Here is a 25,164-nt window from a genome sequence, read left to right as displayed (position 1 = left end):
CAAGCTTCTCTCAAATGAGAGTCTCCAAGCTATGAGAAGTGAAAAGACTAGAGTAGAACACATCATATGTCAATGATGGAAGATATGAGAGAAGTGTCACAGTTAGGTCCTTCGAAGAAAAATTTGTACTAAGGGATGCAAGCTCATCCCAAATCTTCTCCATCTTTTGGATGTGATCATGCATCATAGGGGAATTTGCGATAGAAATTTGTTATAGCTTCAAATCAAGAGATAATTGATGCCCAAATGTCTAGATCCAAAAGAGAGATGCCAATGTATTCCAAACCTCTGTGGCAGTGCGGATACATCTAACATGCATGAGCACATAATCTACACAACTCAAAAAGAGAAAAGAGCAAACTCTGTCACAACCAATCCCACATAGCTATTGAATCTACAGCCACACCATCATGGGGATTTACAATAGGTTGGGATACTAAGAAAGAGAATTTGGATAATGTGAAGGGTGATTAGATCATAGAAGATACAAGAGAGACATTGATATAGGTTATAGAGGATATCACCATTCGGGATGTAAAGAAAAACTGCCTTAAAAAATTAAGTGGATTAATGATGTGGATCTTTGATCTTGATATATTCCATGTGCTATACAAGTTATTTTAAGTCAAAGGGGATGTCTTGCATACATGTACACCTTATTGGTCGACTTTGCAGTGGAGTTTAACCCCGGAGGGCGATATGGCTATATGAGACTGCAATGGATGAGCATGGCTGAACTGAAGATGTTTAAAACTATTTTAATTGGGAGAGGATTATTGGTGACCAATGCATCTAGAATGGCCTTTATACCTTAAGAAGGGTCCTACAAAGTTTGGTTGACATCTGAGTTCATATGTAGGAGATACAGAGTTGGGAAGGGTCCATGTGTCTTTAGAATAGTTGTAGATTGCCAGTGGGGCTACATTTTTTCTGTTTAAAGCTTGGTAATCCGAGTTATAGTTCAAAAGATACGAGCAGTTTTCTGCAGGGTGGTACTATATGACAATTTTTTGGATAGGATAAGATTGAATCTTATGAATGTAAAGTATTGCATGTGACATATGCTTTGACAGAGATCTTTGAGACTGAGATGAGGGTACCAAGGATAGGAAAGAGGATCAAGATATGCAAGAGAAAAGATGCAAAATACGCCTATGCAGTGGAGAACCTGGTGGATGATGAGCACATTGACACAGATGAAGAAGAGGAGGAGTACAAGTTGACCTATGAGTTTGTGATGCCATATGATCCAAGAGGATTTACAAGGATTGGGATGCTATAGAGGATTGATGAGTTATCATTGCCAAGGTTGGATACAAAGGGATACATGTTAGTTGGGATCTCCTTCAACAACTACCCCTCACCCTAACTTTCTATGTCCACTACTATTAGGGCGACCTATCCCTGACCAAAATTGACATGTCTCCAACCATTTGTTGTCTACATTGTCTTCAGAAACCTACAGTTTTAATTTTTGCATTATTTTATTCATGTACTATTGCATATAATGCTTGTATTGCTTGTGTTTTCCTAATAGCAACTGCATTTTTTCCATTAATTGTCTCTCAAAGGTAGGATGATTTTTATTTCAAGTCCTATTGGCTGCAATATTCATTTTTTGGTTGTGTTTGTCCTTCTATATAGCAATCATTTTGTGATCAATTGTTCTCTTCACTATGTATGAACTCGTGCCAAGTGTAGTCTGTGCTATGTTTTGATTATATACTCTCTCTCTCTCTCTCTCTCTCTCTCTCTCTCTCTCTCTCTCTCTCTCTCTCTCTCTCTCTCTCTCTCTCTCTCTCTCTCTCCCTTCTTCACCTTCATGTCTTATCCTCTCCAATGGCACTTTCGTGTTGCTCAACTTATGATAAGCTTTATGGTCCTAATTATCTAACCTTGAGTTCCATCATGATAGCTTGGTTTGTACAAAAATGCATGTGGTACATGGTTTGAGGAGCTATTGTGCATCCCTAGATTCTAACTCCTCTTCCAGATGATTGGGACTGCAACAACTATGAGGAAGTAGTTCTTACTTGGGATACACATGATGTCTATGCTTATTCTATTCTTCTTTGGTGCATTTCTAAAGAGGTCTTTCCAACAATTGCCCCCTACAATATAGCTTTGAAGGTGTGGGAGAAGTTAAAGATATTGTACGAGGCTCCATCGACCATTTGAGCTATGACCCTCTATGATCAACTCTAGCAAATGAAGTTTGAGGCTAAGGATACTATTTAGTCTTTTCTACTTTGTGTTACACCAATATAGGATCATCTTCAACACATATAGTCCACCCTTCCAGAGGCTCATCTAGTGGGGACTATACTCTACAAACTCTCTCCGAAATTTGATAGAGTAGCCAACGCTCTACATGCCCAAACATCATGGACACCAATTAATGTTACACATATATCTTCCATGCTGCTTGAGCATAAGGCATCTTTGAGGTTACAATAGAGGCTTTGTTTCAATCATGGTCATATAGTATATGTTTTTGTTTGCAAACCCTAGCATATCTTCACACCGGTGTGCCAAGAAAGGCCTTCTATATGGAAAAACCTCATATATTGCTAGCATGGAATGGGCTATTGAAAGTGAACCAGGTAGACATTGCAAAGCCAAAGAAACACGAAGAAGAATGAAGCAATAAATCATGCTCAAGCAAGTATGCTAAATGCTCATAAGACCACCATTTGCTCACAAGACCATGATGATCCACACCTAATAAGTACACTTTTATCTCGTTATAGGGTGACATGGGATACTACTAGCGAGAGGGGCATGCATGGGGTGTGAAGAAATGATATGCCACAACTCAGATTGTGTTTGAGAGGTAAGAAGAAGAGAAGTGAGATGTAGAAGACTTCAATTTGTAAATGCAGTTCTCCTCATACCCTGAAGAGAGAACCTTCCTCGATCCATGATCAAGGACTTGGACATCATCACTGTCAAACTCCACCAAAAGGCCAAGAGAACAAATCGTATGTACTGAAAGTAAATGATACCCTAAACTTGGTACATGCAACACCTCGGAAGTATGGCTATCACCATGTCCATTTGAAATCAACTTCATCTCACCCCGCATAGCAATGGACACTTAAGAGCTATCTCCTATGTGAATCTATCCACGTGAAGGTCGCAAATGGGCAACACCAACGGTAGAAGGAGTCATGTGGCGTGAGGCACCTACAATCTACTCTCAAGCCTAGGGGGACCGTCATGATAGCATTAGAAGTCTTCAGTGTAGAGTTCTCAACGATCACTAAGTGAAAAAAAGTAGCTAATGAGGATGCAGCCATGGCTCTAGAATCCTTCGGGTCCTTCTTCTTGGTGTCCTTGTCCTTGTCGGGGCAATCCTTCTTCCAATGGCTAGTCTTACCACAAATATGGAATGTCGATTCCTTCTCCTTGTCCTTCTTTGGTTTGTTGTCATCCTTCTTCTTCTTTTGATCCTTCCCCTTTTTCTAAGAGGCTTGACCTGTCAACGCCTCCGATTTGGAAGCATTCTGTCCCTTCAGTTGTTCCTCTTGGTCCAAGACCATAGGAACTAACTCTTCCCAACGAAGAGTTGACTCCCACCCAAAATCAATAAGAGTGGAATAAAAGGCACTGAATCGTGGTAGTAATTGGGACAGTGATCGCCATGTCTTCGGAGAAAATTGCTTCCCCGCATTCTGAATCTACATCTGAAGCTATCTCAACTTGTTGATGTGCTCCTGCAGTGAAGAAGACTTGTTCACGGACAGGTTCTACATTTGCACCTCCAAAGAAACCCTCTTTATCAGGGTTTATCCGGTTGTACATCTTATTGAGCTCTAGCCATATCTCTCAAGCCACCATCAAGTGCTCGATGTGATCCATCACGACTGTAGTACAAGACAAAAAAAGAAAAGAACGAATCCTGGCATTCAGTTTGTCCCAGTGAGACTAGGCCTTGGTCCACTCCGCACGAGCATTTGTAGAGAATTTGGACTCATCTCTCACTCAGGGCCATTTAATCTCCTCCATCATGAGCTCCCCCAAATCATAAGACTCTAGGATGGCCAACATCATCACGCATCAAATGCAATAATTGTGGCCATCAAGCTTTTGATCTGATGGAAGAGCCAGTAACACAGGTACCTTTCGGTCCATGATCACCTGGAACTCCAAGTCACTCTTTGTAGACATTTTCACCTGCAATGCTTGCACAAATGGAAAAGCAGCCCGCTCTGACTATGAAGACGCAGTTTGCTAGGGCTCTTTCCTCTGCTTCCCGAACCTTCTTCAGCCACCACCGGAGATGATGAAAAGGTAAAACAACAACAAACAGCAGCAAATTCACCAACTGGACTCCTTTCCCACACGCCCACACTCGCTTCAGCCTTGTTCCAATGTGCAACCCTTCCGCTCGCCCTCGAACGCTAGAAATGTGGCCTTGTGTCACGCTGAAATATCCTCTTCGGGTAGGTTCTTCACTCAGTCAGTCTATCTTCAATGCTCTGATACCATGTCAGAGTGTAGCGATGCAGAAGCGTGGGACCAAGATTGAGAGAGTGTGTGAACATAGAGAGAAGAGAGAGAGAGATAGAGATAGTACAATAAGAAGATCTGCTCTGTAGGAAGTATGCTGAATACAAAGGAATGCAAATATGTACACAAGCATAGTGCGTATGTTTGTGTATCTCCTCCTTGATGATGTCACCACACGTAGACACCTCAAGGATAGCAAGGCGTGATCATGATCTGATCTCCATGATCTCTTGAGAGTGCCTGTGAATTAATGACAGTGTGCAAGAGACTGGCTATATATAGCCTAGAAAAAACAATGCCCAGCATCGGTTGCATTAAATGAAACCGACTGCATTCAAAAATGCCCAAAAATTGTCTGATTGCATAGCCTCGGCCACATGGCATCTGTGGCAGCATCTCCCATCACATGTGTGACTACTGACCTAGAAAAATTGATGACATGACACCCTGCTGTTGACGTGGCACTCAAACTGACTATGATGGATCTTGAAAATTCTCGAATGGCCACTCTATAATGTCCAAAAATAAAAATTCTTCACCTTGCTTCCAAGGTCCTGAGATATTCCCAAAGCAAGAGAGGTCTTTCATGTGCCTAGAACACCAACAAGAAGTAGTGCTCGTCCAACCATCTTTTTTTGCCGGATTATATCAACCACCAACCCGATTGCTTCTCTAGCCTATTTTTGACCAAGAAAACCTAATCCCATACCTAGAGCTATTCCATCTTCTTGATTGTAAGAAACATCAACCTCTTCAGTCATTCAACTTTGATACAACAGTTACATGGCCAATAAATTTGTTAAACTGCATGTTACGAAATTGTTAGTTGCTGTTGCAGTTACCAATTGATCTAAGTTGTGCATACACAAAGAGATGTCATAAAATTCATCCATATGGCATGTGAAATAAAGATGTCTTAAGAGAATTACAAAATAAAATAGGTTTTTCAATACAAGCAACCAGTATACATAAGCGCATTACATGTAAACAGATCATACTGATTGCACAAAGTACCAGTACATGCAAATGACCCAATAGTAAAGTGGTGAGGCTTGACACAAATATAGCAACATCAATACATTAAGGTTGAGAAATTAAACTTATACGTAGGTTAGAGTACCACTTCTAGACATTACTAAATGCTGCAGGATGTCTTATCGAAACCCCTTCACTCACGTGAAATATGAAAACTGATTTTTGAACCACTTAAGAGCCCAATTTTCAAGCCCAATGCCTTGGCAGACAAGGTATGGGTGGCCAGTCCTTAGAGCTTCAAGACATGCACCATTGAAGAAATAACTTGAAAAGAGCCAACATGCATCAAAGCTTAAGAAAAGATTTGCAAGGGCCAACATGCATAAAAATTGAGCCCTCCATCTTGTCAAATCATTTGATTGAGCAAAGGGTATATGAGATTGACTAAAACTATTAAAACATGGAAATTTTTTGAATAGAAGTGCACAAGACAACATACTGATGCCACTTTGTACATGCTTGTATCAAGCCAAACACCATGTTACTCAAGCCATGCACCACTTATGAACATGTAATTGCCTGCATATTGCAGAAAATTTGTATGCAAGACAAACTGGACTAGAAGAATGCAACATACAAGAGTTTGTGAGAACATGTGAAACCAACTAGCATATCAGCACCAAGCATTGGTGAGAAAATGTGGCTAACCAAGTCAATAATCCAAGCACACAAGAATGCAAGATGAACCCAACATTCATTGTGTGGGGAACCTGCCATGTCCATCTGATAGTCAAGCACGTAAGAGTGCAACATGGAACCAAACATGCATGCAATGTCCCTTGCATCAAAAACCTTCCATGTGCTAATCTTTACACGATATCAGTTACAATGGCTTGGCTACATGATTAAAACTCCAAAGAAAAACACAACTTGTAGTCTAAATGTCTATATATAATTGAACATTTATGTCTTTTCTTGTGTGGGAAACTAGCCATGAATAATTCCTATATGATAATATAGGTGTAATGGCCTGGCTCTGTAATCAGAACTCAAAAGCAAGCCTAATAGCATTACAGTTTGCAATCTGAACATGTGTATACTTGTTTGAACGTTTTTTTCAATGAAATGAAAACAACAGTTTATTGTTTCATGGGAGACCTGCCATGTGCATAATTTTTGCATGATAAGGTTGTTATTATGGCTTGGCTCTGCAATCAGAACTCCAAAGCAGAACATAATAGAATGACAATTTGCAGTCTAAACGTATGTATGCTTGTTGAACTTTTGTTTATAAGGAAAGAGAAACAACAATGGGATGGGAGAGGTGACCTTCAAAAAAGGCCTTTGATGTGTGTGTGGGAAGCCACGCGCTGCTTCTTGGTTGCTGTTTTGTTTTATTTTTATCGTTTATTAGTATTGTTATTGTTATTCCTACTGTTAACCTCATTTTCCCTTCAACAACATTCTTACACATTAGTAGAAATTGTTTTAGAGGGTCTTCCCACCATCCCTTCTCGGAAACATACTAGTAGAAATTGTTTTAGAGAGGCTTCCCACCATCCTTTGTGAGACTCACAGCAAGCTTTGGTGGGGCCAAAATAGAAAAGATACCAATAATATACAACTTTCCGTGGAGAGTTTCATAACTTTTGTAAATTGCAAAATTTTGGAAATTCTGTATATTTGTTTTAGGAACTTACAACCTACAATAGGTAAGTAGCATGCAAGAGGTTATATAAGTTTGCATTTACTCCAATTGTACCTTTAAGACCCCATGCTTTGGATACTTGGGAAAGATGCAAAAATATCCTCTATGTTTGAATAGTTTCAGATGTCATTTGAAAAGGGTTAGTGGGAAAGCCCTCTCAACACTAGTTCACTACTAAGACATTGTAATGTCCTCAAGTCATTGTTATGCCCTTTGGTATTAAGAGCTTGACGTAAACTTTCCAAATGCAATGTAAACAAAACAGGATTGGACTAGTGGCACTACACTGTATGCAGAGGATCATACACATACAGCATTGTATCTTTTCATTGAACTAAAAAGAGTAAATTGAAGGCATTTTAGTCTAAAGTAATAGGATGAGGGAAAATGGAATTCTTTCAAGTTGTCTATTGATGAAAAAATGACAAATATTGAAGAAGGGCTCTCAAGGGGAAGATGAACACCACACAACCTTGAATTGGGTCCAATTATGTTGTTGTTCTTTTGTTGTTATATTATCGGTTACTAATATTGTTGTATTGTTGCTATTCAACCACTATATTGTTGTACTCTCATAGGTAGGTCTCAAGCACTTCTCAAGTATGAAGCTATTGAAGCATTTGAGGGACCAAAACAATGTGATATTGGCACACACATATGTAATTGAAAGAACTTTCTATGCAAGGACACTTTGCATCAAGATCAAGCACCATGAGATACATGCAAATTTGCTTACAATGAAAGCAAGGGGTTCTTAGCATGTTCTTGAACAGATTGTTAGCATGTAGATTTGCTTATGATGAAAGCAAGGGATTGTTAGCATGCTCTTGGATAGATTGTTAGAATGTAGATTTGGTTATAATCAAAGCAAGGGGTTGTTAGCTTGTTCTTGGATGGATAGAATGCCAACACTCTTTGCTTTCAATGTCATTACAGTGGGCATGAGAGAGGTGTCTACACAAATGGAAGGTGGGATAAAATCTCATGTCCCGTTTCCTACTTCAATTGCCATTAAATATAACAAATATAAAGTTGGATCTAGCACGTTTGATAGTATGATCTTGGGAAGTGGATATAGTCTTGAGGACACTATTTTTAGTTAGAAGTGGCAACATGATTGTTCTTTGGCCTTCTAGCCTTGGGCTTGGCAAACCGCTGGATCTGCATATGGGGAGAGTTCCATGATTGCAAAACAAGAAACAACTTTGAGTTCGTGTTGAGACAATGTGAATACTTTGTGGATAGATGTTTGTAGATTACATGGTCACTTGTGAATTCATATTTGTGCATGACTATTTGGGAGACCATGTCTTGGTTTGAATGAGTGATGCCGCTTCCAAGTATTGTGTGGTTGATTGACAGCAACACTTGAAAGAGGGAAAAGGGGTTTCTAGACTGAGAAGCCCATGTACATGGTTTATGCTTGCGAGAAGTAGTTTTGCATCAATGGGTGCTTTGAGAAGCATCTTTCAAGAGCACATATTCTCTTCTTGATAAAAAGAAGAGGAATGCAAAAGGATACATCCATTAAGTGTGTCTTGTGAGTAACATAATGATGTTATTGATATCTTTGTCACAACAATTTTCATCTTCATGACTCCCTTTTTTTATTGGTTTATATATTGAAAGGGGGATGATGTATATTGAGGAGGGGAATGATGTGTCAAAATAAAATCGATGAAATAAAACCGGACCTATATGGCCTAGGGTCAGTACTAATAGAGATAATAGGAGCTCCTTCATCTATACTCAGAGGAAGTTCATCCAATACTCCTTGTGTTTTTCCCAATGCACCACAGTGGCACACATGTTCACCAAAGCATTACCGATGAGTACAACATATTTCTCCAACAACTTTGATCTGACAATATAATCACAAATTCATTCACCCTTATCGAGTGCTTCTACACAAGTATAGCCTTTTAATGCACATGTAAAGGTGACTAAATGTGGGAAGTGACCTTCGTGTTGCATCTTATCAAAGCATTTTAGAGATTCATCATCATGGCCATTTTGTGCATATCCTACAATCAGTGCATGTCATGATGAGAATCTATCCATGAACAATACCTTCGTCGGGTACTTGTTATGCTTTTGCAAGAGCACCACATTTAGCATACATAGTTATTAAAGTGCTTGTAGCATAGGGGCTTCTTTCAAGTAAGTGTTGTTTGCAAATGTCCTCATGTAGCCTTGTGCCCTTGAATAGATTGGTTTACTTTGCACAAGCCTTCAAAGTCCCACAACATGAGAAATCTCCTCTCAAAAGATAGATATGTTCTCCTCTTGAGGCTCTGCTTCATTCAATTCAAGTATCAATGTTGATTTGTTTTTCTAAGCTCTTCAAAATCCTAGGTTGGATTGTACTGGCAATCCAACCACAAGGCCTCAACTGTCACTTTGTGCTTGAAATCTCGAGACCTTTGCACTGGCCTGTGGTTGTAGTGGGGTGAGAGAAAAAGCCATGTCTCTATGATAGCTCATAAGATTTCATGTTTTGTAGAGGTTGAATACATCATGATGAGATATATCGGGGCAAACTAACTTACTGTTGTAATTGTCCCACCACAGTGAGGGATCTTTAAAGTACTGCATCCATAATGACTCCATCTTCACTTTCTTGATATTTGATTGAATGCAAAGGGGAGCTACTGATTGCAAGACCATCTCTCTTACTAAGACTTGTAGAAATGCTACTGGTAAGAATGATTATCTGATTGATGATAATGGTGAATTATGATGACGATGATACTTCCTCTCCTACATCTCTAATTGCAGGAAAGGATGGAGAGAATTTATCTAGTATTAAGCCATGAGGTGGCCCTTTGATGCTATCATATGCCTTAACCTAAAATTAAGGACTCCTTTTTTGGAGGTGACTAAGTATTGTATTATTATTAATGGTGTTAAAAAAGAATCACTGGGTTACAAAATTGGAAGCCATTTGGCTATCTAACTTAGCTCATTATTGCTAAAGTGATTATCTTTACAAAGTCCCCTAAGATACCACCAAACTTTTGGCCATATTACAGCCTAGACAACTTGCCCATCTCCTTCTTCTAATAAGAGGAGTTTAGCGCATGCCTACCATATCTCACATAGTGTAAATCACCTAGTTATGTTAACAAAAAAAGTTTATGAGCTATGATTTTGGGTTGTGAACACTTAATCCCCATTGACTCAATCTGGGAAGAACCTCCCTCCAAATTTAGGGAGCATGGAAACCATCCCAGAATAAGTGTGAAGGCATTTTCGCTCCTCCACAGACACATAGGCCATCTAAAATACCTATGTTCTTTAATTTTAATGTATAAAAAGAGCACCTAAAATGAGTTTCCAGCCAAATGCTCTATCTCTAAGAGGAGCCCTAATGTTCCAAAGATGAACAAGTGCCCCCTCAATCTCAACATTTGACACTTCAATTCCCTAGATTCTGCAAATGTGGCTAAATTCAGGTCTGCACCTTAACAATAGCTTTCTAACATGAGTGGAAGGCAATGATTGTTGGCTGATCTTCTTGCCTTCTATGCAAAGGAGGGGGGGTGCTATCCATGATAAGATGTGATTTACTACTACACCATTGTACCACTTCTATTTTGAACATTATCCATGATAGTTTACAAGCTTGAGTGAGTTGAGCAACCTCTTGATTGCTTTTCTCCAACACTTCTAATCTGCCTTGATGTAGCCAATGCCTAATTTTAAGGACTTTTTTTCAAGATCCACAACTCATAACTCATAAAGTGGGCCACTTTACTCAAGATAGTGAGCCACTTAACTTGAGTAAAGTGTGGATAATTTTTTGGAGCCATGCACCGCCTTGCCACACACCATTTTACTAGCATATGCCCTAAAGGGAAATGCTAATAAAGTTGCAAGGAGAGCGAACAAATATGGATGCTTTGCCTCACCTAACAAAAGCACCTGTGTTGCCTATAATCCTCAAACTTGGAAGTTGTCTGGATTTTAATGTGAACACAAGGTAAATTCATATTGATGAAAAGCTATGATAGATTCCACCCTCCTCCCCTATGCTAGTTGTAAATATTTGTCTCATGAGAACATATATGCCTTTAAGTATTGATTCCCCTCCCCCCATATTCCCCCCACCCATCCCCTTTCCACCCCACATACACCCCTGCCTCCCTAAAAAAGTATGCTTATGAAAAATTTTGAATAAAAATACCCCTAATGTAAATTTTACATGAGGTCAATTTATAAATCCCTTCTGTTTTTGGAAAACTATAATTCAACATAATAGAAATACCATTTCTTTTGAACTCATGTGGTATATTACATGTTCTATAAGGTGACCCCCCCCCCCCCCCCCCCCCCCCCGAGGATTTGTGAATGATGAATCATGTCTCTTATGAATCCATGCTTGTAATACCTGGATGAGTTGTGGATTGTGGTGGTTTGAGACATTGGGGTCCCCAACCCAATGCTCTCTAAACCCTATGCGGAGTGTGGAAAAACTCACTTGCAGGTGGGGGTCCTATGCTCCCGAAGGAGGTAGGAGTTTTTGGCTTTTGATCACTCAAGCAGGTCAGAGGGCAAAGGGCCAAGTGATCAATACCCCTGCTATGTAGGATGACTCCTAAGGCTTAGGGAAGCTTAGAGGGGCTCTAAGCAAGTAAACTCCCTATTGATTGCGATTGATTGACCGCATATAGAGTGTGATCACATACAACCCAATCCCAAGGGATTGGAAGGTCCTATCCTAGGCTGGACAATGTCTTTTTGCCAAAAGACAGTTTTGTACCACTCTGTGGAGTGATGGTTCTGCTTGTCATTATGAAATAAAGTATTTGATTTCTGAATTGTTTGCTATGTGCTAAAGATTGAGTTTAATGAACCCAATTTAATTTAGTTAAAAAAGCTATTTTTTAATGTCCAAATAGCATGGTAGTATGCTTTGCTAATTAGAAAAAAGCAAACCCAATCGAGGAAAGTGGTAGACTTTGATCTTGATGATTGAATGCCTATGGTTGGGTGGACCTGATAAGTCAGGTAACTTTCCAACACTAGATAGAGCTGATTAGATCATGACCCTCCCAATATCGATAGGATTAGTTACCAGGTTTAACATCATTTTTGGGTCTGGAGCTGAGATTTTACATTATGGATAGGGGGATTGAGTTACACTCTCCCCTGTCTCTTGCTCTCTTTGAACCAAGTGTTATGTTAACCTTACTTCTGCCTTTGATTGATTACAAAGTGGACTTTCTTAGGTGGGTGTTAGATTGCTGTTTTAGGGGTGACTTATCCACACTTCCCCTGTGAAGTAGAATTGAGATTCCCATGTTCAACTAAGTCCTAGGTTTCCCATGGGGAGAGAGGATGGTGATGAGCATGGATATGAATTTCAATGGACTACTAAGAGGACTCCTCTGTGTCTATTGGAGGAGGCACCTCACATGTGGTATCAGAGCCTAGGTTTCAAAAGAGCTTTTATTATAAGGTTAAGTAGTCAATGTATAAAAGTAATTAATAAAATAACCACAGTTGTTTGAAGAAAAGTATTGTTGATTATCTTGCACTAGCATATGCATTGTGCCCATAGGAAGTTAGCGATGCGGAAGCTACACGTTTGCATAATATTTTTTCCATTATGTATCAAGCGGCCTTAGGGTCGAATAATTTCTCATACTACAAGGCTATATTTGAGATAATGGAAATTATCTTTATTCCTCCAATTATATTGCAACCTAATCCTAACTCATGGAACATGAGATATTTTTTGCCAAGGAATAGGTCACATATGGGGATATATTGTGGGTGTAACATCCTTCTTTATTATGAGCTATGGAGAATTCGATGGGCTAAACAACTAAGGATAGTTAAGATATACCTTTTGTTCAATGCCTTTGTTGAACGATTACTAGACATTGGGAATGAGCCTATACCTGAAACCTTGTGAGTATATCGGGAAGTCCTACAAATAGTACCACTAGAGATAGTTTTTGTAGTGCGAAGAAGGTCTTATTTTTGCACGGGATGTTTTGGTTACCCCCAAGAGCCACCATATTATGTTTTTTGCCATGTACAAGAGAATCCACCAAGATCTGAGAGTATCAAGCCTTATGTTTTTCATGAGGAACGGATCCATGAGATGGTGTGCTAGTAGATCATAGTATGATCAATATATCTTTGTAAATATTTTTCATAAATATAAAGTCTTGTTATTATTTTTGAAGAGTGTGAGTTATGAGTTTGCTTTGACAAGTTAATGATGAAGTACACTTTATGTAATTGATTTTTGAGATCATGTATTCCATTGCTTGCCAGTCAAACATGTTGGAATTAAGAGAGAGTGTAATGGCTATCTTAGAGAAAAATTGTCTATGCAGTTGTTTAAGCTTACAAAGGGGCTACAACTAGAGCCCAACCTGGGGACAAGACGACCCTTACTTTTATTTAGACTCAACTCTGTGTATGAAGATGTGAAAGTCTATCTCAAGTTGTTGAAATGGCTTGAAGAACTAAAACCAATTTGATGTTTCTTATTTGAAGGACAGAGGGTTAATGATACTATGACAACTAATGGGGAGACAATGACCCTACATCATTGGGTGTATGAAGAAGTCATCCAAATTATACCTCTTGACCGTATATAGTAGTCCACGGGAGATATGCCCGAAATGGCTACTCTATCAAAGGATACCCTCCTGTATCCTCAGTTTATAGAGCCTTATAGATAGATAAGAAACCCCCTTACTTTGTAAATGTACCATTACATGAATTCCATGACTGATCTCCATTGTAATTCTTCTTTTGATAAATAAAGATTACCTTCATTTCTAAAGTTGACTAAGAGAGAGTAGGTACTTTAGCTTGGAAAATCAAATCTAACATTCAGCTTGTGCCGTAATCAGAATAGCCAACTAGTGCGAATTAATGAAACATACAAGGAACTCCAAGAGAAGAAGTTTCTTCTCAAGCAAACACCACCACCTAGGTTTAGCGGCGAAGGACCCAAGGTGGAGCAAGATTCAGGAACTTGAATTGAGGCTATGGACGACTATTTCCTAGCCAATGAAACTACTCCTGCAAATCAGTCCATGATTGCTCGTCTTCGTCTTACTGGTGAAGCTAAGATTTGGTGAAATCAATTTTGTCGAGACAAAGGGGTAACAAAAGCTTCCCAAACTTGGGAGCAGATCAAAGAAGCTATGAAAGGATGTTATCTTTTCCTATCTTTTGAATCAAACAAGATGAATAAATTCTACAACTTATGACAATTAAACCTAACCTTGGAAGGATACTATTCTAAGTTTGTGAGTCTGCGCAAATATGCACCCTCGATGATAGCATCTCAACAGATTGCAAGTTTCTGCCAAGGACTAAATCCACCCTTGGACACTCACCTTGAATCAATGAGACCAATGACTCTCAAAGATGCTCTTATGCGAGCAAAGCCTATGGCCAAGGAAATCGCTCGAAATGGCCAAAGAAACCACCCAATAAAAAACAATGGAAGGGGCTACCCAAATTACGGTGTCGACATGGTCAATGCTAGAGGGAATGGTAGAGCTAATGCAATCACCCAAGGACCAAATGGGATAGGCAACATGCAATTCTACCAGTGCGGAAGGACTGGACACCTAAGGGAAAATTGTCCTAACCATCCTCAAAATCCTAACCCAAACTAGGTTGATGGAAGAGGCTGAGGGAATGGCAATAACAACCCAAGCCGTGGACGGGAAGAGTATTTGGTGCCCAAGTAAATACCATGATTGGACAACCCGAGGAATGTACATTAGGTGAAGAAAGTGAAAGAGGATCCATTCATGCTGCCATGGAAAGGAAAGGAGCAAACCACCAATGTTCAATACTTCAATCTGCAGCTACTTACAAGGGTACATCATTTATAATATTGTTTGATTGTGGTAGCACTCATTCCTTTCTTGCACCCAAATTAGTTTAAATATTGCATTTAGAATCTAGGAGGACAAGGAAGATGATAGTAGAATTGGCTAGCAGGAAGGAAATCGCCTCAACTGAAACTATAGGGAAAGTTCAATTTGAGTTAGATAGCCATACAACTGAAGCAGAATTCTGAATCCTGCCACTAAGAGGCTACAATTGCATTTTGGGAATGGGTTGGCTCAAGAAGAACAAAGCCCAGATTCTATGTGTTGAAGAGGAAATAATATTTCAAGACTTGGAAGGAGAAATCGTAAAGGCATACGAGAAAGGTGGAAGAACTAGAGTCCAACTAGCCAAGGCAAGCCAATTCAAGAAAGTATTGAAGAAAGATCAACTAATCTACATGATCCGGTTGAATAAGGCCAAAAAGACTAATGAATGCACTCTACCTTCCTGGATCAATGACTTTGAGGATCTCTTTCTAGAAGAATTGACTCAACTGCCTCCAAATCGTGAGGTTGATCATGAAATAAAATTGGTTCCTAGAGCCAAACTAGTATCAAAACGACCACACAAAATGTCTATTCTTGAATCTATTGAGCTTAAAGAGCAACTGAGACAACTAATAGAGCAAGGATTTATCCACCCAAGTAATTCACCTTGGGGAGCACTTTTTCTCTTCCAGAAAAAGAAGGATGGAACACTTAGACTCTCCATTGACTTCAGAGGACTAAACCAAGTTATGGTCAAGAACAAGTATTCCATACCTAGGATAAATGAACTTTTAGATCACCTACATGGAGCCAAGATTTTTTCCAAGATTGATCTATGGTTCGGATACTATCAAATCCGAATCAAGGAACAAGATATCCCAAAGAGTGCCTTCATCACTAAGTATGGCCATTAAGAATTTATTGTCATGCCATTCAGATTGATAATGCCCTAGCCACATTCAATCATCTATTGCAAGACATATTTTGAACGTATCTAGATGATTTTGTGCTAGTATTCTTTGACGATATACTAGTGTACTCCAAATCAATAGAGGAACATGAAGGTCACTTAAAGATCGCCCTAGTAACACTATGAAAATCAGCTCTATGGCAAGATGAGTAAATGCATATTTCTTACTAACAGGATTGAATATCTTGGATACATTGTTTCTACTAATGGAATCTCAAAAGACCCTACCAAAGTAAAAGATATCCTAGAATTGCCAATACCTAAGACATTAAAAGAAATCCGAGGATTTTTGGGACTGACAAGGTGGTACCGAATCTTCATCAAAGATTATTCCCTCATTGTTGCACCCTTGACAAATATTTTGAAGAAAAATACAGTAATCATTTGGATCATTGAGCATGAAGAAAGCTTTGAGAAGCTTAAAGAAGCTATAACCACTCCACTTGTACTAAAACTCCTTGATTTCAGTCAACCATTTGAGATGATCACTAATGCAAGTGGACTTGCAATCAGTGGGGTGCTAGTATAAGAAGGAAAACGAGTGGCCTATACTTCTAGAAAATTGAAGCCCTATGAGTCCAACTATGCCACTCATGACCTTGAGTTACTCACAGTAATCCATGCCTTGAAATTATGGAGACACTATCTATTGGGAAGGAAATTCACTTTAGTGACAGATCATAAAAGTCTTAAGTGGATATTCACCCAAGCTGACCTAAACATGAGGTGAGATATTGCAAGAGTTTGATTTTGAAATCAAATATCATCCAAGAAAGGATAACACTATTGCAGATGCCTTAAGCTGAAAAGCCTTTCTTAACAACATTGTCGAAGTTTGAAGCTTAAGAACCATATCCATACCTGATAACCCTGTTCTTGAGCTTATACACCAAGCTATTTCTCGGGATAAGGAATATAAAGGACTCATGACTAAGGTACTTCAAGGAGGAAGCTCTGACAAAGAAGGGTCTAAGATTAAGGATTATCGTGTTGGCAATGGTTGTCTATATTACCATGATCACCTTTGTGTCCCAAAAGGACCAAAAGTGAAGGCCAAGATCTTATGGAAGCACATGACAGTCCCATTACAAGACATCTGGGCATGCTAAGACACTCAACGCAGTTCGTAAGAGCTATCACTAGCCAGGATTGAAAAGGGATGTATTAAAGTATGTAACTCAGTCTTGACTTGTCAAAGAGTTAAGGCAAAAAGGATAATGATGCTTGGAGAGTTACAACCCTTGGACATTCCATAAATGAAATGGGAGTCAATAAGTATGGACTTTGTTGTTAGATTACCTACTACTGCTGGTGGATATGATTCCATCATGGTAGTGATTGATAGATTGACAAAAGTTGCACACTTGATCCTAGTCAAAACAACCTATAAGTCATCTGACATCGCTCGAGTCATTATCAAAGAAGTATTTAGGTTACATGGATTTCCAAATAGAATAATTAGTGACCAAGACTCGAGATTCACCTCTAAGTTTTAGATTTGCCTATTACAAGCAATTGGAACACAACTATGCTTCAGTACTACTTATCATCCTCAAATTTATTTCCAAATTGAGAGGGTGAACCAGGCCATTGAAGATATTCTAAGGTATTATTGGGCAAATAAATGATACGGTGGATTGAACATCTACCTTTCGTAGAGTTTGCTTATAACAATGCCTTTCAACAAACAATCAAAATGTCGCCATTTCAAGCCTTGTATGGGCAAGAATGTCGTACACCTCTAAACTTCTTAGATCCCACTCTCAAGGTAGAGGCTTCTAAGGCTATGCTTGAAGAGATGGACCAAAAAATCCAATTGATATGACATGACATTCAAGTTGCTCAAGATCAACAAAAGTCTTATGCACATCTTGAAAGAACCATAAGAACATTCAAGGAAGATGACATGGTGTTTCTAAGGGTAAGGCCTTAAAAGAGCTTATTATCCTTGGGGAAATACAAAAAGCTTAGTCCAAGGTACTGTGGACCATATAAAGTAATCAAAGTAATGGGAAGGCAAGCCTATAAGCTTAAATTTCCACCCTATCTCAAGATTGACAATGTATTTCATGTAAGCCTACTGAAACCTTATAAAACCCCGATCATGTGCTTAATATCAAACAAATAGCCATGCCTACCCAAGGATTTTTGGAAATACAACCCGAGAAGATTCTAAATACAAGGGAGAAACCTCTAAGAAGCCAAATCCTAAGGGAACACCTAGTACAATGGAAGCATTATCCTAAAGAGGATGCCACTTGGATCGATGAGGAAACCCTTATGAAAGAATACCCCCGGTTTCTCTCGAGATGAGGACATCTTGATTTCTCTAAGGAGAGAAGAATGTAATGTCCTTATTACTTAATATATTTTAATAAAAAATATGTGTATACATTCCAAAAATTAATTTATGTTGTAAACAAAATTACACATTTGAAGATAATTGAGGAGGTATTAAATGCCAGTTCATGGAAGGAAGGCTTGGGAAACCCTCCCAAGACAAGCTTATTAAAACTATGTTTGTAGTATAGAACAACAAAAAGAACTAGCCTAGTGGATAGTCACTTGGCAATTAAGTGCATTTGGGTGATGACATTTCTGGGATGGGTGATCTCACGGGAAGCTTTTCCTACAAGCTAGTAGGAGCTTCTCGCACGTAGCCAACGGTGCCAATGAAACCTTCATAGCCCATTGCCAAGTATGCCAAGGCCAAGATGCCAAGGTCTATGCCTTGGTTGCCACCTTGGTTGTGAGCCTTGGAGTGACGCCCACCAGCGATGGGATGCTCAGTGCTCGCCACATCTTTATCTCCATGCTACATTCCAAAAAAGGATCCTCCTCTTTGACATCATCGATGATATCATCAAAAACACTAAAAGCAAGTATTCTCTCTTTACCCCTTCCCCCCCCGATTGCTATATAAAGAGAGATAGAGTATCATGTTAGAAGGACAACCCATGCAAAAGCCTCTTTGCTGTTGACATGATGAAGCTTTGCTGCAATTAGCCGAGCCTCTGTCTCTCTCCACACCTACACAGAAGTGCAGCTCAAATCCATCAAGCTTCTTCCATGGCTCCCAAGAGACATCGAGATGCTAAGGGAGGTCATGCTGGGAGAGCTCCCCAATGTGAGGAAGTAGTCGTTACTGAGGAAACTCAACATGCAGTTGAAGCGCAAGTGTAAGTTACCCCCGAATCCATTCAACCTGAAGAAGCAGTTATTCCACAATAAATCGAGGTTAGGGTCAAAACCCATAATCATGATGGATGGCCGAATCGAGATAATAGAGTTTAGTACATAAGAAAAGGATTACTTTTAAGATATTAACACTACAACTTCCTAATTTTCCTATTTTATGTTATTGCTTTTTTTCATCTTACATTAAAATCAGGGATAAGTTAGTAATGTTAGAAAAGCCTAGACAATCATTCTGTTACATAGATTACGATTAGTTATAACATACTTAAACTTACAAAAACATGTTAGTATTATCAATTGCTTTTTAGGAGAGAATATGTGAATTGATGAGAGGGATAGATTCTATGCATCGCATACATTGAGAAGTGCGATAAAAATGTTTTATGGTTATGTCTGATTTTGGATTTGTGAATGATGAATTATGTCTCATATGAATTTGTGCTTGTAATAGCCAGGCGAGTTGTGGTGGTTTGAGACGTTGGGGTCCCAACCCAATGCTCCCTAAACACTCTACAGAGTGTGAAAAACTCACCTGCAGGTGGGGGTCCTATGCTCCTGAGGGAGGTAGGTGTTTTTTGTTTTTGATCACTCAAGCACATGAGAGGGAAAAGGGCCGAGTGATAAGTGCCCCTGCTATGTAGGACGACACCTGAGGCTCAAGGAAGCTTAGAGGGGCTCTAAGCCAGTAAATTTCTTGTTGACCGCGGCGGATGGAATGTGATCACATACAACCCAATCCCAAGGGATTGGAAGGTCCTACCCTAGGTTGGACAATGTCTTTTTGCGGAAAGACAGTTTTGTACCACTCTACAGAGTGATGGTTCTGCTTGTCATTATGAAATTAAGTATTTGATTTTTGCATTGTTTATGTACTAAAGATTGAGTTTAACAAACCCAATTTAACTGAGTAATAAAAGGAAGCTATTTTTTCATGTCCAAACAGCGTGGTAGTATGCTTTGCTAATTAGAAAACTAAAGCAAACCCAATCGAGGAAAGTGGGATTCTTCGATCCTGATGATCGAATGCCCATGGCTAGGTGGACCCGATAAGTCGATGGGTAGCTTTCCAACACTAGATAGAGCTGATTAAATCATGACCCTCCCAATATCAATAGGGTTAGTTACCGGGTTTAACATCGTTTTAGGGGGGATGAAGCTGAGATTTTATATTATGGGTAGGGGGATCAAGTTAGACTCTCCCTCGTCTCTCTCACTCTCATTGAAAAAAGTGTGGTATTAACCTCACTCTTACCTTTGATTGATTACAAAGTGATCTTTCTTAGGTGGGAGTTAGATTTCTATTAGGGGTGACTTGTCCATGCTTCCCTTGTGAAGTAGAACCAAGATTCCCATGTTCAACTAATTCCTAGGTTTCCCATAGGGACACTAGATGGTGATGTGCATGGATATGAATTTCGGTCAACTATAAAGAGGACTCCTCTGTGTCTGTTGGAGGAGGCACATCACAATCGTCCGAAAAAGCACCCATGAACCACCTATAGGAGGACAGAGTGCAATAAGTAGGGCACAAGCTTTGGAATGACTATAGGAGGAGTTTAGAAGAGATTGAGCTGAAGCCATATGAGTGAAACATGATCTTGGAAAAGAAATTTTCATGAAAATTAGGAAACTTATAGTAATTTTCTAGTTGTATCAAAAGAAAAACTAACAAGCCTCCAAACTTAGATCAAGGAAAAGACTCGGAATTATAGAAAAAATACTTTTAGCTTAGAAGAAAAGATGAAACACTTAGAGTTAAAGAGGAAGACATAGAAAAACTATGCAAGCAAATATTTATTATGAACCAGAAATGAACAGAGACTTTCCTTGCATTGAAGCAAGAAATAGCTAAAATCAGATTACATGAAAAGTAGACAATAGAGCATGAACAAGCATAGATGTCCAATGGAAGGTTGCATATGTAAGAGTACATGAAGAATCTTTGCTAGCCTGATAGGAGCTATTAGCTGGGTAGAAATGAAACACAAATATTATGCAAAAAAACCTTGACAAAGCTCTCCAATGACCTATGTACAACAATATTTAGTGAAATTCATCATAAAGTGGAGTTTGGAGGCTTATTAGTTTGTGATAGCTAAGTAGGAGCTCTTTAAAGAAGCAACATTAATGGCCCATATCCCACACATAAATGAACCATAAAAACTCAAAGCTTAGATAGGGTTCATCTCTAATATTGTGGAACACATGGAGAAAATGAGTATCACTATAATGAATGAGAGCACACAAAGGAAGACCTACTTCACCACATAAGGAAGAAGAGATATAAGGATCGTGAGTTGAAAGCCACATGTCTCATATAGCTCAAACCACCTGTGACAATATGAACTCTTTAAAGAAGCAATAGTAATGGCCTCTATCCCACACATAGATGAACTAGAAGAAATCAAGGCTCTAGTCTCTAACACCTTGGAAAACATGGAGAATATTAGGATCACTCTAATGAATGAGGAGCACCAAGGAAGACCTACTTCACTATCTAAGGAAGAAGAAATATGAGAAGCATGAGCTAAAAGCCGCATGTCTCATATAGCTCAACATACTTTTGACAACCTCTCCCATCAATCTAGATTGACTTAGGGTCATGATGCCCCTATTGATATGTCTTAACTTTCAAAATTTGACATAGAACATTGAGAGTTCAATCATAAAAGGTATTAAAAGGTCCCATTCCTCCTGACCTTGTATCACACAAATAGCAAGAGAATCCAAAAGTTATTGTGCAAAGATACCAAGCGAAGGAGGAAATCAACATTTTTGTAGTATTTGATTTCAAAGTTAATAAAGAGAGAAAGTTCAAAAGGCTACTTCCCTTGCACATAGTGCAACTACTAATAGAAACATGCAAAAATATTACAATAAAGTGGTTAGATCCCATAAATACCATGACCTATTAGAAATCGTACTGAGCTCAAGGAAGTTCAAGAAGATACCTAAAAATGAAGCCTTGAGAAGAATGGCTAGGCTTATCAGAATGGCACTATCCCATTCTAGAAAATGATTGAAGGGCTTGGCAAGCATTTAATTGCTCATGGAAAGAAAAACCAATATATCCACTCTACTTCCTCTATCTAGAAGGCATAAGGTAGGAGTACTAGGAGAATGAACATGGTAGGTATAACTTCCTAAACATTCCCAACATGAGAGAGACCCATTCTAAGAAAATCTATCTATTCAAGCCTACTGACATTATCCCTTCTTTTGGCTATTTTGTAAAAGAATTTACCAACTACCCTAATCTCTCCTTCATCACCACCTATAATGACCTCAGACTCCTCATCAAGCTTTTGCAACAACCAATGACACTTGAAATTTTTAAATGTAAACATAGGAATTGATTGAGTGATGATGGTCGCCATCTCCACCTCCAAGCCCTATTATTGCCAACTTTCTATACTCAATTAGTAGAGAACATTATGGATATAAATTTTGCTATGAATACCATCCCTTCTATCTAGAATCATCACTGTAGTAGGTAGAATCCATTAAAGCATATCTTCTTAGTAGTTAAGAATATATTATTGGTAGCAGATGTCTTTAGTGTATATTGAGTCTATTCCTTAAGTGATTAGTCTCCTCTCATTCAGTTAGTTTTACTTATTTTATTTATTTCAAAAGAGAGAGAGAGAGAGAGAGAGAGAGAGAGAGAAAAAAGAGAAGCAGATTATATCCCCACTATACCTATGGCAACATGGTAGCCCACTTCTCTACCTTAGAATCTTAGGACACATCAAGGGTAGGACATCCTAAGCATACTAGTACAATGTCAATTCAGGATTTAGCTAGTTCTCCACCTTATCTTTTCCTTTTCTCTTATTTTCTTCCAGCCATTCTTTGTTCTTATTGAGTAATACTCTCTTCCTTTATTTTAACTTACTAGCACAACTACAATTTGAGTCTTGAAATAAATTTAAAAAGAAGACAAGAGTAGTTACATATGCTATTCTCTCTAGAAAAATGACAAAGATACCTTAGCTTGTAGAGCATGAGAGGCAGGTTCTTTGTGACACTTGTTTCTTTCTCATTCTGATTTGTTCCCATCTTTGAGCTCTCTACATTTTGAGAGCTTTGTGGAGAAGAAATGTGGCCATTTGAATCCATTGGTTGGTGGCGTGCAATAGTGTTCATGAAAAACAAAGGTGTATGCAAAACGAATTGCAAAATTTGAGAAGAAGGTTTAAAACCATGGACTTGACAAAAATTTTCGTATTAGAAATTACAATTATATCCAATATGATACAAAAATCCCATTAATTTTTTTTTCATGAGCACTGGCATGCATGCGCCTCATGATTGGGGCCATTGATGTTCTTCTTACATCATTCCACCTTTTATGGCTTCCATTAACAAGGCCTTCAAGCCATTCTGAGCTAGCCCATCGCTTGTCATAATGCCATTGTGCTCCTCCATTGTGGCGCTATAGGAAACCTTTCTCATAGAGGTTGTAGCTAAAGGGGCTACATACTAACCTCCACCTAGTTATTTCATTCTACATGTACCTTTGCTTGGTTATTTTGTTTGGAAACTTGACAAGTTTGGTTGGCTTGAGAGGGTTGCCTGGTTAGTGAGAAATTGAGATTTTCAAAATGGGCCATTGGGTTTTTAAAGTTCTTAGTACTTGTTATTTATTGACCTCTTCAACCACCACTACAACACATCAACTCAACACCCTATCATGTACATGATCACTAATGGGACCGAGGGCTGAAGTTCACTGACCAATGGAGGATATTGCTTGTGTGATCCTTGGCAAGGCTGATTTGACCACTCTAATCATGTCCATTTGTGGCTATCGTATAATAATTGTATCCTATGATTGAGAATCAAACATATTGATTTATGAGGCTTTCCTCATTTCTTTGAGTAAAATGTTTGAATTTAACCCATCACTTTTATATTTTTCAAGATGTTTGCTGAAATTTTTGCAATTCTTCTTTATATATATTCTTTTTTGAACATGTGGGAGGCAAAAAAAAGGTGGTCATGTTGACATTACACCATTACCCACAATAGTCAAGGAGCACATGGGTACTAGATGTAATGGAATGGAGCTTTCCACATTCCCATTTCCATCGTAATGGTTAGTACTAAGATAACATATAGCATAGGGTTCAAATTTACCAATTTACCACTGCTACAAATATACAATTTTTTTTTGCTAAATCTACCATGAGTCAAAATTACCATTTCCAATAGTACTAATTGTTAACACTATCCTATCCATAGCACTAACACATAACATTACAACACCCTTCATAGTAAGCCATTGGGTAAAACATGGCATTTTTAATGTGTTTTCCATAACACACCCCCCCCCCCCCAATATTGGTGAGGCAAACACCTTGACCTATCCTTGGGCTCGAAATTAGGAAGATTTTCCAACACACACATCCTACTCACATAAAACATGATTTTTTTTAAAAAAAATGTGCATTATGTATTGAGATATAAGTTACACAAAGTAACATGCACCATTGAGGGTGTGAACAATCCTTGGTTGATAGCTACAAAATATTTTTTTGAGCATACATCATTCAATGAGTTAACTAGACCAAACATGCTAAACACATATTACAATGTAGTGATAGTACAAGACCCTGTTCAGTACTTGCTTATGGCATTCTTGATTGATAAGATGATTTCCCATAGCTCCTGCTCCTTTGCAAATTGACTCCATGATCACCTTAGCCTCCACCTAGTATTTGTTGTGTATGGAAAAAGTCAATGGGACTTTGGTAAGAAGAGTTCACAACACAAAGAAAAGAAAAATTGTAGTAGAAACAAACAAAAAACAATAGAAATCCAAGAGAATGATAAAACCTATGTTGAGATATCGAGCTCCACTCGTGATATGCCAGGGTGACCATTGTGCATTTATATCACCGACTTGTCAGTTGCAGATGCGGTTGGTACACCGCCCA

Source organism: Lygodium microphyllum, chromosome 2, assembly GCF_053477565.2.
Source record: "Lygodium microphyllum isolate KBCC chromosome 2, Lygodium_microphyllum_v1.1.10, whole genome shotgun sequence".
NCBI classification, from domain to species: domain Eukaryota; kingdom Viridiplantae; phylum Streptophyta; class Polypodiopsida; order Schizaeales; family Lygodiaceae; genus Lygodium; species Lygodium microphyllum.
Note: the sequence above shows the minus strand (reverse complement) of the source record.